This window comes from Sarcophilus harrisii, chromosome 6, assembly GCF_902635505.1.
Source record: "Sarcophilus harrisii chromosome 6, mSarHar1.11, whole genome shotgun sequence".
NCBI classification, from domain to species: domain Eukaryota; kingdom Metazoa; phylum Chordata; class Mammalia; order Dasyuromorphia; family Dasyuridae; genus Sarcophilus; species Sarcophilus harrisii.
Window position 1 is genome coordinate 179,166,525 of NC_045431.1, and position 16,475 is coordinate 179,182,999.

Below are 16,475 nucleotides of genomic sequence, written 5' to 3' on the forward strand. Positions count from 1 at the left end.
TGTAGGCCTTTCTTACATGTAATTTTTATTGTATTATAATCCGAAAAAAGATTCATTTAGTATTTCTGCGTTTGATTTTGACATTTTTATGCTCTAATACATGGTCAGTTTTTATGTAGATTCTGTATACTGCCAAGAAAAAGCATATTTCTTTCTGTCTCCATTCAGTTTTTCCCCCAAAGGTCTATTATACATAACTTTTCTAAAATTCTATTTACTTCTTTAATTTCTTTCTAGTTTATTTTGTGCTTAAATTCATCTAGCTCTGATTGAGTGATATTTAGATCCCCTACTAGGATAGTTTTGCTGTCCATTTTTTTTTTCTTGCAGTGCTCTTCTCCTTTAGGAATTTGGATGCTATATCACTTGATGTATATATGTCTAGTATTGATATTACTTCATTATGTATGATACCCCTTATCAAAAGGGTATCTTTGCTTATCTCTTTTAATTAGATCTATTTTTGCTTGATTTAAGATCAGAATTGCTACCTTTGGTTTTTTTTTTTTTTTACTTCAGCTGAAGCATAATATATTCAGCTCCAGCCTTTTGCCTTTATTCTGATTGTAAAATCTGCTTTAATTGTATTTCTTGCAAATTGTACAATTCTGACTTTTAATCCAGTTTGCTATATAGTTCCATTTTTTTTTTGGAGAATTCATCCATTCATATTCACAGTTAAAATTACTAACTCTGTATTTCTGATCATCTTTATTTTCCCAAGGTTATACTTTTGTCTTTCCTTTCTTCCTTTCCCTCTTTTCCCTCTCCCCAGTGTTTTGCTTCTGACTGCCTCCTCCCTTAATCTGCTCTCCCCTTTTGCAGCCCCTCTCCCTTTCTTTTTTTCCTTTTCCCCTCTTACTTTCCCATAGGCCGACAAGTTTCTCTATCAAACTAAATATGTCTGATATTTCCTCTTTGAGCCAAATCTGATGAGAATAAGGTTCACACAATGCTCATCCCCTCCCTTTTTACCTCAACTGTATTAGGTATTTTTTGCCTCTTCATATGATATAATTTACCACATTTTGCCTCTCCTTCCCTCTTATTCCAGACAATCCTTTTCCACCACTAGTTTCTTTCTTATATCATCAGAGTAAAGCCAAATTATACCTTCACCCTCTAAGTATATACCTAACAAAGATACAGTTCTCAAGAGGTAAGTATATTATCTTGCCATATGGGGATGTAAACATTTTAACCTCTAAAAACATTTTTTTCTTCCCTTTTAACCTTTTTATGCGTCTTTTGAGTTCTGTATTTGAATATCAAATTTTCTGTTCAGCTCTGGTCTTTTCATCAAAACAAATGAAAATCCCCTGTTTTATTGAATATCCATCTTTTCCCCTGAGAAATAATGATTAATTTTGCTAGATAGTAGATTCTTGACTACAATTCAAGCTTTGTTGTCTTCCAGAGTATCATATTCCAGATCTCTCAATCCTTTAAAAAAAAGAAGCTGCTGGGTCCTAGGTAATCCTGATTGTGGTTCCTCCATGTTTGAATTGTTTCTTTTTGGCTGCTTGCAATATTTTCTTCTTTATCTAATAATTCTGAAATTTAGCTATGATATTGCTTGGAGTTTTCATTTTGGGGTCTCAGGAGGTGATCAGTGGATTCTTACAATGGCTATTTTCACTCTATTTCTAAGACATCAGAGCAATTTTCCTTGATGATTTCTTGAAAGATGTTGTCTAGGCTCTTTGACTCTCCTGGACCTATTTTTCCAAGTCAGTTGTTTTTCCTGAAAAGGTATTTTACATTTTCTTCTATTTTTTTCTGTTTGTTTGTTTTTTGATTCCTCATGTTTCATTGAGCCATTCATTTTCATTTATTCAGTTTTAATTTTTAGTGAATTATTTTCTTCTGTTAACTTTTTAATCTCCTTTTGCATTTGACCTATTGAAGTTTTAAATGAGTTGTTTTATTCATTGGATTTTTTCCATTTCATAAATTGTGTTTTTCAAGGAGTTGTTTTCTTTTTCCATTTCACCCAAACTATTTTAAGGAGTGATTTTCTTCAAACAATTGCTGTGTTTTCTTTTCCAGAGCTCTCATTTCCTTTCCCCATTTTTCTTCTAACTCTCTTTTAAGATCCCTTTTGAATTCTTCCAAGAAAGCCTTTTGGTATGGATATCAACATAGCACCTTTTGAGGCTTCATCTAGAGATGTTTTGCCTTTAGGGTGCTCTGGGTTTAAGGTCTGTTCTTCCCAGTGTCCATAAAAGCTATGTCTATGGTCAAAGTTCTTTTTGCTTTTTTGCTCATTTTTAAAGGTTGAGGTCTGCTGTTAGGGCAAAGGGGAGATTGTTCTAAGCTTCCTCTATAGTTAACAGTGGATTCATACTTTCCTGGGGCCAGTGCTGCTGGCATCCTTCTCATGCTGGGTGAGCATGGCCTAATCCTGCTTATTATTCGCCTCCCATAATTGTGTTGGAAATCTCATAGCTAATCAACTGATTCACTGATTTCAAAACCAGGATAAAGTAACAAATGCTTCTATAATTTGGACTAGATTCCTCCTGCATAGAGCCCTCTCCACCCTGAGTCTCCTTGTACTGTACGCACTGAATTTTGACACCTCCCAACCCCCGTCTGATTGGGACAGACCTTTCCTGAAATTCTTCCAAAATATCTTCTGCTGGAAATTTGTTACACTCCAAATATTTATGAGTTCTGTCACTACAAAACCCATCAGAGGCTTGATCTGGTGTTGATCTGAGGGAAGTCAGGAAGAGCTCTGACAAAGATCTGTCTACTCTCTGCCATCTTGGATCTGCCTCAACACTTACTTTTACAAGATTTTGATTTCCATTTTCTTCTCCCTGCCTCTTTCCCCATTCTCCTCCCTAATACAGCAAGCAATCTGATATAAATTTTACAGGTTATACATATACAATCATATTGAACATATTTCCAAAATAGTCATGTTGTGAAACAAGAATAAGAATAAAAGGTTGTGAAAAAAGACAAAAAAAAAAAAGACAAAAGGTGAAAATAGTGTACTTGAATCTATATTCGGACTTCATAGTTCTTTGTCTGGACATGGATAACATTTTCCATTATGAGTCTTTTGGAATTATAAAAGAAGTCATACTTTACCTCATTTATCAATCTTCTTATTAATTAAACTCCTTTCTCTTAATTCTTACCTCATTGTCTTAATCACTGAATGAACTCAGCCAAACTGAGACTTAGAAAACACCTTAATTTTAAAAGGCCAGAGTCTTCCATTGCATGTAGGGCCATGTCTGTTTATCCTGATCTGCATCTTGTTACTGATCCCAAATGGCTCTAGAGGAAAGAGTGAGGCTAGTCACTTTACACAGTCCTTCCTCACTTCAATCCAATTCATTTGCATGTCATAATATCACCTTGCTATGGCATGTTCCTCTTCAAGAATGATGGACGGTCAACAACCTGTGAGTGGACTAAGTAATAGATGGCCAACCACTAGAGCAAGGTACTGAGATAATTAGAGAAACAGAACCTTTACCAGATTCAGATATAAGAACAATGATTGAAATTAAAAGATCTGGGTTTAAACTTCCTCAGATAGCTATTCTTTGGGTTGCCTTAAATTCATGCTGTATGGCTCCTTGAAAACATGATATGATGGTTGCTGGCTTTCCATTTCTAACTCAATGTTAAAACACCCTTCTAATTTTTAGAGCTATTTGAATTATACAGCCTTAGTTTGGGAGAACATAAAAGTGAATAATTTCCTACTAATGATAAAAAAATTAGGATAAGCTAATGACCAACCTCATTAATATTACTTTAATATTAAATTAATCAATAGTAATATTGATATTAATTTGTTAATTAGTTACTATTAAATTAAACTTTAAATTAAAATCATAGGCCTCTTCAGACACTTAACACTTCCTAGCTATGTGACCCTCAACCAGTCACTTAACTCCAATTGCCCCAGCAAAATAAATAAATAAAATAAAATCATAGTCCTTGAAAAATATTGACTTGGACTTGAGTCCCATCCATCAGTTCTCCTCCATATCATCCTTTGCATGTAGTCATTCTGGTTTCTTTAGTAGTTCTCAAGAGATATAAACATACTATGTCAGAAAAACAGCCATTTGGGACCTCTCTAAATGTTGTTAAGTGACCCTTTATAAAGAGCTGAAACTCATGTCTTTGTAAGAGCCATCCATTAGTCTGTGTTCTGTCTTCCTTGTCCATATGATAATACTTATCTGCTTTCTGAAACAAGGGGTTTAGGAAAAGAAATGCTGGGTATGATTAGAAGAATATTTATACCTCTGGCTCCTTTTCCCTCCCCCCTTTCACACATATTTCACTAATACTTCAAATTTTGCTATTCACAACTCTGACCTTTGAGTACTCTTCCTTTAGGATGTCCTGTTGCTGGTGCTGATAGGATACATGGGATCAATGCTTCATAGGGTACCTGAAACCTTTCAGTAACTTTCTGGATATGACCTATGTATACCTTTGACAATACTTCTGCATATTTGCTGAAGACACAGCAGAAGCTCCAAAGTCACCTGCTCCTCAGATCAGAAGGTGATTGTGGCTTTGGGCAGACATGGAACAGCCACATCACTGGCTGGTCAGAAAGAGCAAGTGTCCTAGCCTTGGGCCTCACGGGACCTTGGGTTTGCAACCAGCTGGAGTCCCTGGGAAGCACGTCTGGTGGACTGCCATAACCAGGATGCTTCAGGTGAGATTTAAAGGGTAGTTCAGAAGATTGGGATGAGGACTCTTATTCCTCACGGGGGAGCAGAGAAAGGGGGAGGGAAGGAAAGCAGAGAGACAGTTGGAGAGACAGAAACAGACAGCAGAAAGGAGAAAGGGGGAGCAGAAGGAAGGGAGAGAGAAACACCCAGAGACAGAGAAACATACAGAGAGGGACCCAGACACAGAGAGGAGGAAGAGAAAGGGTAGAGACAGAAATGAGAGGAGAGAGAGACAGAGACCAAGAAATAGAAAAAGAAAGGGGGATGGAGGGTGAAAGAGAGACAGAGAGGGACAGAGTTCTTAAAGAGTCAAACAAAGAGACACAGAGAGAGAGAAATGAAAGGAGAGAGACAGAGATAGAGAAGGAGAGGGAGGGAGGGAGGTGAGAGGATGAAGGAGGAAGGGAGGGAGAGAAGGAGGGAGGGAGGGAAGGAGGAAGAGAGAAAGAGAGAGAAAGAGAGAGAGAGAGAGAGAGAGAGAGAGAGAGAGAGAGAGAATATTTAAGTATTCACTTTTTAAAGACTGCTTGATTATCGGTGATCTGCCATGAAAAGAACAATTTTCTACACACTTGATTCCCACAGAAAAACTAAAGATGCTTCTATTGCTCCATTCTCTGAAAGAAGATAAGAAGTAAGACACGAAGCCACTCTCCTCTTCCAAGAAGAAAGAAAGAAAAACTCTCATGCCCTCTACTCTACCCAATAGGAAGGAAATAAAGAGGAAGGAAGAGACCAGTAACTCTCAGGATCTATTACCTGGTTCCTCCATGACTTCTCTCCTCCTTCCTCAGAGCTCCCATACTACTCTTAGTCACAGTCTTTCTTTTTGAACTCTAGGTGCACTCAAGGCTGCATTCTTACCTCTGAGAGGACCAGCTTGAATGTCAATAGTTTTTCCTTCATTTCAGGGTAGAGTTCAGTGTTGAATCAAGGCTGCCCTTCCCTTTTAACAAATTGAAAACCACTTTCTCTCAGGTCCTAAGGCTCTTGCTGGATCCAAAATTCTGCTACCTGTTCCAGCTGGATGTCAGTAGGGAAAAGGTGAAGCAGGTGCACCCCAACTGACCCTCATTTCAAACAATTAGAAAGCATTTGCTGCAATTTTACCAAAGATAGCTAAGCAGATGGAATGTGTCTTTTCTACTTCTTTCCTGTTGCTTTTAATTATACCTGCTTTCCCAGGTAATCATCATATGTCTCATCAGAATGTCATAATGCTTCTGGATTTTTGAAAGCTACATGCTGCACACCATAGAACCCCCATCTCCCTCCTCCCAAATGTGTACTCTGACAGGTCCTTCTGAATTAGACTAGTGATTCCATCAGTGATCAGTGTAGAGAGCTCCCAGATGAAGATATTCTTTCCAGCTGTGCTTCTGCAGTCCACTTTGTTGAGCAAGTGTTCTCATTTCTCAAATGAGCTCGGACTAGATTATCTCAAGAGTCCTTTCTGGTTTTAAATTTTAACATTTAATCAATCTTTTCTTACACATCTCCATGACCTATTAATTTAGCAATATGAGCATGTCCTGATCTAGCATAAATTACAAATATGTCACTCTTTAGTGGGCAATGTAAATGATTTTATGGGGCAGAAGAAAATCCATTGCCTAGAGCTCAGCCTCCTGCAGATGAGGCCCTGTTTTTGTAGGCCAAATCAGTTCTTCTGGTGATCAATCTCTAGGTCCCCATGAAAAACCTTTCTAGATGGATAAACCCAGGTAGAGCTTGTAATCATCCACTGGAACTCAATCCAGGAGTAAGCCATTAGGGGTTCAGTAATGTTCCATACCACTCCCATCTCACATTCCACACCACTCATATAACCACATATGTGTATGGATACACACATATATATCCATACTTTATGGACTAAGAGACTATGTTAATGTTTTTAAAAAAGACAAATCCTTAGGAGAAAGATAATGCCTTTATTGGATGCATACTTTAATGGGGACTAATTGTTTTCTTCTTTATAGAGGTGCCCCATAGTTCTGTCCTGAGCCATTTTCTCTTCTTCCTCTGTACTTTCACCTGGAGATCTCATCAGTTGCCATAGGTTCATCAGTTATTTCTATACAGAGGATTCCATATTGATATATGCAGTCCTAACCGCTTTTCTGGAGTCCGGTTCTATATTACCATCTGGATGATGGGCATTTCCAACGAACTGGATGATGGGCATTTCCAATGAACTGGATGTTGGACATCTCTAACTAACTGGTTGTTGGACATCTCCAACTAACTACTGGACATCTCCAAGTGGATGTTGACATCTCCAAATGGGTATTGGACATCTCCAAATGGATATTGGACATCCCCAAATGGATATGGGACATCCCCAAATGGATGTTATATAAGATACTCTAGCACTTGAAACCCTTCACAGTCTAGCCCCTTCATAACTTTGCAGTTTGGGATTCTATGGTCTAACATCATTACCTTCCTTACTACTCCTTGCACCAGACATTCCATCTCTTCATTTTATAAATTTTTACTCTTGAGAACCTATTTCTAGAATCCTCTCTCCACTTACCTCTGCCTCCTACCTTTCCTGGATTTCTTCAAGTCTCAGCTCAAATATAACCTTCCACAAGAAGCCTTTCCTGGTGCCTCTAAGGTAAATTCCTTCTGACTGTATCATTGCCTTTCATTTTTAATTGGATATATATTTTGTGCAAAGATGTTTGCATTTTGTCTCCTACATTATAATGTGAGTTCCTTGAGGTCAGGACAGATTTTTTTTGGTAACTCCAGAGCTTAGCACAGTGACTGGCACATAGTGTTTATTAAATCTGTGTCAACTAGTTACTGACTGACAAAGAAGCAGAAGAAATAAAACATTACCATTTCTTTATGGAGAATTATGGAAGATATTTCACTGTTAGTCCTTTTAAAGTTGAAATCAGATTCTACACTAACTAGGACTCTAAAATAATTCAGTATGACAATTTTTTTCTTTGTATTACTGTGATTAGAATGTAAGTTTCTCTCCTAATTTTCTTTTATTTCAGTTAATGTATCTTCATGTTTTGTTTCTAAATGCTTTATTTCAAGTTATTTCTTAAAATATAATAACATTGCCTTTATTCACATGCCACATTTTTTCATCAATTTCTTAATCAATATGTACCCATTTCCTTCTTATTCTTTGTTATGACAAAAAAAGCCTTATTTTTTGTGTGAATATGTACATATATTTAACATTGGTATCACTGGGTTAACAGATATATGATTCTTTAATATAATTTCAATTTTTTTCAATAATGGCAAAACTGGGACAAAGAGAGAGAAAGACAGAGAGGCAGAGAGAAAGAGAAATTTACTAAGCACTTCTTTTGTTCCAAATACATTGCTGCACTATACTAGCAATGTATCAATGTTCCTGCTTCCCATAATCCCTTTAAAATTGACCTATTTTAACTTTTGGAAACCAGTTTAACAGATATGAGACAAAACTTGTTATTTTTATTTTCAGTCAAACCATTTATGAAAGGATTTATCCTTCAGGTTTGGAATGGTGGAAAGAGCATCCTCGCATACTTCTATAATAATACATATTACTATATATAGTAATATAATTAGCATTTGCTCCTGCTTTTTTGCTCTTCCTTTGTTTCCTTAACCTACACCAATATTAATGGACCTTATTTTTCCTTCTCTCAAATCCCAACTCTTCCTTCTCCATGGTTGCCTAGTTTCCTGGAAATTTTTCACACATTTGTACATTAAAATCTTTGAGTGATGATATCCACTCACTTAAGAGTTCAAATATAAATGTTTTGGGGTGTGTTCAATCTTCCTCAGATAAGAGCTTGAGGTTCATGTGTTCCCTGCCCCCATCCACACCTCAGTAATTGTATACTCTTTGGAGAAATAGTAATTTCCTTCCTCTTTCTCATTTGTTTTATATATCTTTTCCTTTTCTTTTCTTCACTCTCTTATACAAAACAAAATAAACAACAACAAAAAAAAAACCCACAAAATTATTCCCAGTGTCTTCTTGGCTCCTTCTTTAACTCTTAACAGTAAGTTTCTGATGGGGAAAAATTGTCTGATCTCTCCCTATAAGAACGGAAACACTATTATTTAGCCCATTCAAACTGTTCAAATACATTTATACTCTGCTAGTTTTCTCATGAATCCTGCATTTAAAATTTAGGCATTTTACTCAACTCTGGTTTTCTCAACAGGAATTGTTGTAAATCCTCTATTCTCTAAAAGATTCATTTTCCCCATTAGGTTTATAATAACTTTTTGTTTATTATTATTATAGATTTTTATTGACAAAACATATGCATGGATAATTTTTCAGCATTGACCCTTGCAAACAATTCTGTTCCAACTTTTCCCCTCCTTCCCTCTACCCCCACCCCTAGATGGCAGGCAGTCCCATACATGTTAAACATGTTAAAGGGTTTATACTAACTTTTGCCAAAAAATTTGTTTCTAGTTAGAAGTCTTTTCCTTCTTTCTTTTTCCTTTCCTTCTTTCTTTTTCCTTTCCTTTCCTTCTTCTTTTTTGTTGTTATTTGTTTTTGGTATATGATATCCTAAGATTAATTTTCCTTTTGTGTGGGACAATTTTATTCAAAATTAAATCAACAGGGCATAAAAAAAACTCACGTATAGAATTATAAGCTTTCTTGGCTCCTTCATGATTGGAAGCGTCTTAACATAAGTTTCATGGAAAAGAATATGTCCTGACTCTATGAGAAGCTGACACCTATATTGCCCATTCAAACTGTCAAATACATTTATTAGTTCTCATGAGATCAGCCATTTAAAAATCTCAGCACTTTACTCAACTCTGGTTCTCATACAGATTTTGTAAATCTCTATTCTCTAAAGATTCATGTTCCCTGATTAGGTTTATACTAACTTTGTTAATATAGATTTATGACAAACGATATGCATGTAATTTCAGCATTGATTAAAATTCTGTTAACTTTTCCTACTCCCTCTACCCCACCTATGATTTTCAGGCAGACCAATACATTTAACGGCTTATAGGGTTTATACTAACTTTAGTCCAAATTTGTTTCTATTGAGAGATCTTTCACTTCATCTCTTGACTCCTTTCCTTCTTCATATTTCCTTTCCTTGGATCCTTCTTGCTGTTTTGCCTATATGTTCCTTGGTATAATATCTGAGTTAATTTTCCTTTTTGGCTACTTGGGACAATTTTTTCTAAATTGACTTCTAGGAATCTCAGTATGAAAATAGGCTTATAGCCTATGAGCTGGGCGATCATCAAACTCTCAGTCAAGGTTGTTTGGACCATGGAATGACTGACTCAGTGCCCCTTGCATTTTTATCTAACCCAGAAAACCAACTATTTCTTCATGGTGACCTTCATGAAACAGTTCTGATTAACATATGAGTTGTGTTTTGATTAGAACTGGAATGTTGACGTTGGAATGTTTATTTAATAGCTTTCTTTTACCTTACCAGGATGATTTACATGGGTAACTACAGCAAACAATTGGCCTAAACTACTACTTGTATCCATGGTTAGAGATCTTCTTCAGCTACTTGCCAACCTCCTAGATGCAGGATGACCATAATGTTTAATATCTTGGAATCCTAGATGTGATTCTGCCTAGAGTATACATGCCAAATTTGGTCTATTTTCCTTTTGTACTTGATGGAGATTTTCTTTGACTTCAAATCTTATTAGAAATTTCTAGGTATGTTTAGAAGGGAATCAATTATTAGGTTGGTGCATGGAATACTAGGATTTGAATTCACTTGTAATGGTTTTAGTCATATCCCAGTTTTCTTTGTATTCTGAAACATAGCTAGTTCAATAGTTCATTTACTGCTCCATTAGAATGATTTGTTTGTTGTTGTGAGATAGCCTGTTCATTCAGAATGGTCATCACATGGGTAACTGTTGAAGTATAAATTGCCAAATCTCCTGTGTTCCTTTCATCTTCCACTCCACCATCCTAGATGGCAGGATGATAGTAGATCTCTCAGCTTTAAAATATGAAATTAGATACACATAAGTATACGCAGCGTTATTTTGCTGTACAGAAAGTAATCAATCTGAAATATTCATATACAATTAGTTTGAGCCATTCTCAAAAATGCAGTGGACATCCAAATATAGTTATTCAATGTAATGGTTTTAGCCATCTCAAAGGGTTCTGCTTCTGGGCATAGCTAGTTCGTTGCACTACGTCCTTAATGACTTTGTTGATCTCGTTGCTGAGGATAGCCTGGTCCAGTAGTAACACTGGTGGATCACATAGTATTGTGTATCATAATGATCTCCTGGTCTGCTCATTTCCTCAGCATAGTTCGTATAGTCTCACTTCTCAAATCATGCTGTTGGTCATTTCGTTCAGAACAGTAATATTCCATAACATATCATCATCCCAGATTTTTCCATCCATTCTCCAACTGAATGGACATCATTCAGTTTTTTCCTGTTCTTAGCCACATACATAAGGGTGCCCTGTAGTGGTGCACTACTTAGAGTCTGTTCCTTAATTTGCATTTCTCTTTGGGATATAATCCAGTAGTAACTCTGGATCAGGATCTGCGTTTGATAACTTTGAGACATAGTTTCAATCTCTTCATCTAGAAATGGTTGTCTCGTTCAATTCACCAACAATGCATCAGCAGTTTTCACATCCTGGAGAATGGCATTGATTTTCTGTCATCTTAAATCTAATGAGTGTATACTAGAGTTGTCTATATTGATTTCTCTGATTAATAAGGCCTTGGTAGGAATCTTTTCATATGACTAGAAATATTTTCCAGTTTATTCTTCACTTCTAATCTTGTCTGTCATATCAGCTTTGTTTTATTGGAGAAACTTGTTCAGTTGGTATAAATTAAATTAATTCTCTATATATTGAAATGAGGTAGTAATGATCTCTAGATTCGCTTTGGTCATAAATACCTTTTCCACAGGTCTGATGTAAACTATCCTCAATCTTGTCCTGCTAATTTATTAATTTCATTTTTATGCAACTCAGTGGTCATGAATCCAATTTTGACTTTTCTTGATCAGTACAGCATCTCTAAGTTCACTTGGATCATAAGACCTTCCCCTTCTGCCACATCTAGTAACTATCCAATGTGTTCCTCATCAATTTTATCAATACAGTAGTTCTTATGCCTAGGTCATGAACATTTGGGACCTTCTCTTGGTTGTCACTTAAAGGATCAATGCTAGTTTCTATATTTGTTTCCATCTTCAGCATTTTATCCATGAACCTAAGTTCTATATCCACTGATCAATCTAGGATCTTTGGGTTCCTTACAAATACCAAGTTAGCTATTTGTGACTGTTTTGTCTAACTAATCTATTCACTTATAATTTCTAATGTCTGGAAATACAGCTAAGCCACCTTCATTTGATTTTTTTTCATTAATTCCCTTGAAATTCTTGACCTTTTGTTTTCCATATGAACTTTGTTGTTATTTTTCTAGGTCATTAAAATAGTTTTTGGGAGTCTGATTGGTATAGCACTAAATAAATAGATTAGTTTAGGTAATATTGTCATCTTTATTATATTTGCTCGCCCTATCCAAGAGCATTTAATATTTTCAATTGGTTAGATCAGACTTAATTTGTGTGAAAAGTGGTCTGTAATTTTGCTCATAAAGTTTCTGATTTTCCCTTGGCAGATAGATTCCTAAATATTTTATATTATCAGTAGTTACTTTAAATGGAATTTCTCTTTGTAACTCTGACTGTTGGATTTGTTAGTGATATATAAAGAATGCTGATGACTTATGTGGGTTTATTTTATAACCAAGCAACTTTCTAAAGTTGTGGATTATTTCTAATAACTTTTAGCAGAATCTCTGGGGTTCTCTAAGTATACCATCATGTCATCGGCAAAAGTGATAATTTGGTTTCCTCATTGCCTATTCTTATTCCTTTAATCTCTTTCTCAGCTCTTATTGCTATAGCTAGCGTTTCTAATACAATATTAAATAGTAACGGTGATAGTGGGCAACCTTGTTTCACTCCAGATCTTATTGGGAATGGTTGCAGTTTGTCTCCATTACATATGATGCTTACTGATGGTTTTAAATAGATGCTGCTAATTATTTTAAGGAAAAGTCCATTTATTCCATACTCTCAAATGTTTTTAATAGGAATGGATGTTGGATTTTATCAAATGGTTTTTCTGCATCTATTGAGATGATCATATGGTTTTTGTTAATTTGGTTATTAACATGGCCAATTATATTGATAGTTTTCCTAATATTGAACCAGCCCTGCATTCCTGGTATAAATCCTACTTGATCATAGTGTATTATCTTGGAGATGATTTTCTGTAGTCTTTTTGCTAATATCTTATTTAAGATTTTAGCATCAATATTCATTAGGGAGATTGGTCTATAATTTTCTTTCTCTGTTTTCAGCCTACCTGGTTTAGGTATCAGTACCATGTCTGTGTCATAGAAGGAATTTCGTAGGACTCCTTCATTCCCTATTTTATCAAATAATTTATATAGCATTGGGGCCAATTGTTCTTTAAATGTTTGGTAAAATTCACATATAAATCCATCTGGTCCTGGGGATTTTTTTCTTAGGGAGTTGTTTAATTGCCTGTTCTATTTCTTTTTCTGAAATGGGACTATTCAAGCAATTACTTCCTCCTCTGTTAGTCTGGGAAGTCTATATTTTTTGGAGGTAGTCATCCATTTCACTTAGGTTATCAAATTTATTGGCATAAAGTTGAGCAAAATAACTCCTTATTATTTCTCTAATTTCCTCTTCATTGGTGGAAAGTTCTCCCTTTTCATTTTTAAGACTACTAATTTCATTTTCCTCCCTCATTTTTATAATCAGATTTACCAAAGGCTTATCTATTTTATTGGCTTTTTCATAGAACCAACTCTTAGTTTTATTCATTAGTTCAATAGTTTTTTTACTTTCAATATTTTTAATTTCTCCTTTTAATTTTAGAATTTCCAATTTAGTATTTGATTGGGGTTTTAATTTGGTCTTTTTAGTTTTTTAGTTGCAAGCCAATTCATTAATCTTTTCTTTCTCTATTTTATTCAAGTAAGCCTCTAAGGATATAAAATTCCCTCTTATTACCGCTTTGGCTGCATCCCACAAATTTTGGTATGATGTCTCATCATTGTCATTATCTTGAGTGAAATTATTAATTGTATCTATAATTTGCTGCTTCACCCAATCATTCTTTAAGATGAGATTGTTTAGTTTCCAATTACTTTTTGGTCTATTTACCAACAACTTTTTGTTGAATGTAGTTTTTATTGCATCATGATCTGAAAAGAAAACATTTACTATTTCTGCTTTCTTGCATTTAATTTTGAGGTCTTTATGTCATAATATGGTCAATTTTGAATAGGTTCCATGAACTGCTGAGAAGAAAGTATATTCCTTTCTATCTCCATTCAATTTTCTCCAAAGATCCAACATACCTAATTTTTCTAATATTCTATTTACTTCTTTAATTTCTTTCTTCTTTGTTTGTGGTTTGATTTGTCTAATTCTGAGAGTGCAAGGTTGAGATCTCCTACTATTACAGTTTTGTTGTCTATTTCTTCTTGCAACTCTCTTAACTTCTCCTTTAGGAAGTTGGATGCCATACCACTTGGTGCATATATGTTTAATATTGATATTGCTTCGTTGTTTATGCTACCCTTTAGCAGGATGTAGTTTCCTTCCTTATCTCTTTTAATTAGATCAATTTTTACTTTTGCTTGATCTGAGATAAGGATGGCTACCCCTGCTTTTTTGACTTCACCTGAAGCATAATAGATTTTGCTCCAGCCTTTTACCTTTACTCTATATGTATCTCCCTGCTTTAAATGTGTTTCTTGTAAACAACATATTGTAGGGTTCTGACTTTTGATCCAGTCTACTATCTGCCTCCTCTTTATGGGGGAGTTCATCCCATTCACATTTACGGTTAGAATTACTAAATCTGTATTTCCTACCATCCTAATAACCCCAGATTGTGCTTTACTTATTCTTGCCTCCCCCAACCCTCTTTCCCCCTTTTAAACTTATGTACCCCTCTTGTATCACGATGCTTACCCTCTTTATAATCCCTCCTCCCCCCCTTTGAGTCTTTTCCCCTTCCTTCTCTTATTACTCTTTTTCTTTTCCCTTTTCTTCTCCCCCCTTTTTAATGAGGCAAGAGAATTTTCTCTAAAACAAATTTCAATTATTTTTTCTTTGAGCCAACTCTGATGAGAGTAAGATTCACACAATGTTCCTCCCCCTCTCTAAATTCCCTCAGATATGATAAGTTTCCTTTGCCTCTTTGTGGGATGTGGTTTCCCTCTTTTTATCCCTCCTTCCCACCTTATTCTGCCATCATCCCTTTTCCATATCTACTTCCCTTTTATGTTATATCAGTACAATCAAATTATACATGTATTCTTTTTGTATATCCACAACAGAAATACAATTCTCAAGAGTTATTTTACCTTTTCTGCATCTCTTGAGTTCTATGGTTGGAGATCAAATTTTTTGTTTAGTTCTGGTTTTTTCTTCAGAAACAAATGGAATTCATTTGTTTCATTAAATGTCCATCTTCTTCCCTGGAAGAATATGCTCAGCTTAGCTGGGTAGTTTATTCTTGGCTGCATCCCAGGTTCTTGTGCCTTTCGGAATATCATATTCCAGGCCCTTCTTTCCTTTAATGTAGAGGCAGCCAGATCTTGGGTGATCCTTATTGTGGCACCTCGGTATTTAAATGCTTTGTTTTTTTTTTGCTGCTTGTAAAATTTTATCCTTAATCTGATAGTTCTGAAATTTTGCCACAATATTCCTTGGGGTTTTTATTTTAGGGTTTCTTTCAGAAGGTGTTCGATGAATTTCTTTCAATGTCTATTTTACCTTCTGATTCTATTACATCTGGGCAGTTCTCTTTGATGATTTCTTGTAAAATAGTATCTAGGCTCTTTTTTCATCATAGTTTTCGGAAAGTCCAATAATCCTCAGATTATCTCTCCTAGATCCATTTTCCAAGTCTGTCGTTTTTGCAAGTAGATAATTCATGGTTTTTTCCAGTTTGACTGATTCTTGCTGTCTCAATGAATCATTAGTTTCTATTTGTTCAGTTCTAATTTTTAAAGAATTATTTTCTTCATTAGCTTTTTTACTTCTTTCTGTATATGTCCAATTGAGTTTTTAAATGTATTGTTTTGGTCTGTGGAATTTTTTTCCATTTCACTAATTTTTTTTTAGTGAATTATTTTCTTTTTCCAATTCACAGATCCTACTTTCTTGGAGTTCTTTGTCTTTTCCAATTCACAAATCCTACTTTCTAGTGAATTCTTTATTTTTTCCAATTCACAATTCTTACTTTCCTGAGATTTTTTACTTTTCCAATTCGTATTTCAGGAAGTTGTTGCTCTCTTGTAAGGCTTCTCTTTCCTTTCCCCATTTATCTTCTAACTCTCTTTTGAGACTTTTAATGGTCTCTTCTATGAGAGCATCATGTAAAGGAGGACAGTCTGATGCATTTTTGCTGTTTGAGGTCGCTTCAGGTTTGCTGACCTGCTCTTTTTCTGCATAGAAGCTGTCGATAGATCGTTCTTTTCATCTTTTTATTCATGTTTTAAAGCCTTTAGGGTAGGTCTCCTAGGCAAGGGGGTTACCAGCTTCCTCTGCAGAGCAGGGAGAGATGTAAACCGATTTCCGGCTCCGAGGTATAGGAGTGCTCTGAGTGAGAGTCTTCCCTTCCCCCAACAGGAAGTAGATTCAGCACTGGCCGAGCTATCGAAGTGCCCAGTTGGGCTG

At 35.5% G+C, this 16,475-nt stretch overlaps 1 protein-coding gene and 1 non-coding gene across 5 annotated transcripts in view; both read left to right on the forward strand.

Moving 5' to 3' along the window:
- SGCZ (sarcoglycan zeta) overlaps positions 1-16,475 on the forward strand; it is a 526,928-nt gene that overhangs the window by 215,746 nt on the left and 294,707 nt on the right. The gene's annotated exons all lie outside the window — the stretch shown is intronic.
- On the forward strand, positions 4,505-4,654 carry MIR383 (microRNA mir-383). The gene has a single exon (NR_105738.1). It is a non-coding gene; the product is annotated as a microRNA mir-383 (primary transcript).